Source organism: Babylonia areolata, chromosome 1 (genome assembly GCF_041734735.1).
Source record: "Babylonia areolata isolate BAREFJ2019XMU chromosome 1, ASM4173473v1, whole genome shotgun sequence".
NCBI lineage: Eukaryota > Metazoa > Mollusca > Gastropoda > Neogastropoda > Buccinidae > Babylonia > Babylonia areolata.
The window spans coordinates 29,136,252-29,138,751 of NC_134876.1; positions in this window are offsets into that span (position 1 = coordinate 29,136,252).

Here is a 2,500-nt window from a genome sequence, read left to right on the forward strand (position 1 = left end):
GGACCTCGGTTTATCGTCTCATCCGAAGGACTAGCGTCCAGACCACCACTCAAGGTCTAGGTGGAGGGGGAGAAAATATCGGCAGCTGAGCCGTGATTCGAACTAACGTGCCCAGATTCTCTCGCTTCCTAGGCGGACGCGTTACCACTAGGCCATCACTCCACGTCTAACCATTTCAAAGTCAGAAACGTGCATATTTGATTTGGTGATTATCGATTTTAGCTTGTTGATTTTCCTTATGAAACGTTGACATTTCTGTGATTATCTCTTACTGTAAGGAATATTTCAGAGCAGAAGCTTAGAGCCCGGTGTTACAGTATGAGTCTGTGCCTTAAAAGTACTATATCATTATCAGTAGTGGTACCATTTCAGTATGTTTCATTTGTTGTTTCTGTTACATTAGTATGCTTCGGTTCAATATTAAGCTACAGTGCTTTGGCTCAACATTTTTTTTCTTCTTTCTCACTTGCGAAAACAAACGTCTTCATTTCTGTGTGTGTTATTTTCTTTACCACTTGAACATAAGACTGTTACTGTTATACGTTCCTTATCCCTTCCCTAGTTATTTCTGGGGTGGTGTTTTAAACCTTTCTTGTGTTCTTTTTTTTTATATTCTGGATGAATTTCCGTTTCCAACCCATTTTATTGGCGTTTTTGTTCACCAATTTGGTTCCACATGCTCCAGTTCTTTTTAGCCCCCCCTCCCCCCCCCATATATATATATATATATATATATATATATATATATATATATATATATATATATATATATATATATATATATATTCCCTTAACTTTCGTTTGTCATTTGGCGAACAAAATACCTGTTTTCTTATATGAAAGCCCCTCAGGGAAGAAGTAGTTTGTCTCGTATATCATTCCTGCTTTTCGGGTACTTCAGAAAATTTTGAGATATGTTTTATTTCATTATTTGTTTGCACAGCTGCCTTCTTTATTTGCCTTTGATATGTGTGCATATTATTATATAATCGTTTCCCTGGATATTTTCCCCAATGACATTAACAGTGGCGATGTTTTAATATGGTGCCAGTGGAGAAGACAGTATTAGTATTCCAAAGCAACTCACAAAAGGCTCAAACGCGAACGGAAAATTCGATCGCGAAGGCATAAAGAAGGAAGAAGAAGAAGAAAAAAAAAAAGAGACAAGACAAGACGAAAAACATAATTCTTTATTTCGAGGATAATAGATAAGCACCGGTGGTTTAAAAAAAAATAAATATATATATATATATACATCCATTTCCAGCCCTGAATAGGGTCTACACTACACAATGCTAAATAAAAAATGAAACATGGTGTTAGTATAAATATATAACAGAGGGGAAACAATTACATAATAAACACACACACACACACACACACACACACACACACACACACACACACACACACCAGGGTGGCGTTAGTAAACTGAACAGGGAGGGAACAATGAACAAAATGAAAGAAACAAACACTCACAACACGCACCACAGACCAGAATGGGGGATGGAGGGTGAGGGAGGTTCTCTTTTGCCGAAGAGAGAGAAAGAGAGAGAGAGAGAGAGAGAGGGGGGGCGGTTGTGGAAGAGGCATTGGGGGCTTGGGGAGGGGGGAGTGGGGTGGGGGATCGGGGGGGTAGAGGAAGTGAAGAAAAAAAACAGAGAGACGCTTCGTCTTTAACTCTTTCCATACGAACGGCGAAAGAGACGACGTTAACAGCGTTTCACCCCAATTACCATCATCAAAATATTGCAAGCGGAAGGCTCTTATACTGAAGACTTGAATGTTGACAAAGAATACCACAATTCTGACGACGGAAGCTAAAGGTTGGGTCATTCAGACACCCACTGGACATCCGAGGGGTCTGTGTAGAGGAGAAGAGAGGACTGGCCGTACTGAGTGAGTTAAAGAACGAAACAACCCTCTCTGAGCAGCCAAGTGTCCAGTGCCGTTTAGAACTGACCGGAAGGAACGTTAGCAGTGTCCGTGAGTGAGTGACGATGCAATTGACTTCTGTCGCCTGGATGTTTTAATCTTCGTCAGTTGTCCCCAACAGGGTCGTCTCCCTTTTATTTTTTTCTCCATTTCGTGTGTGTGTGTGTGTGTGTGTGTGTGTGTGTGTGTGTTTTTTTTGTTTTTTTTATTTGTTTTATGTTTTGTTGTTTTTGTTTTTGTTTGTTTTTGTTTTGTTTTGTTTTCGGGGGAGGGGGGGGGTTAAGAATTATTATTCGTTTCTTTGTTTATGGTTAAATTCTGTCCTATTTTTGTTGAATCAGTATCTTTATTTCTACAGAAAAAAAAAATTAAAATAAAATGTTGGTGAGCAGACACTTTTGTATTAGTCACTGCAAATAATGTACATTTGACTGGCGTACGCGTGTGTACATGTATTTAGCAGTAGCGATAGCAGGGTCACCACTGATGGCGGAACGAAGTATGGATACTTCCAGTCTTTAACCCTTTGAATATAATAAATAACATAATAAACATTGAAATCTCA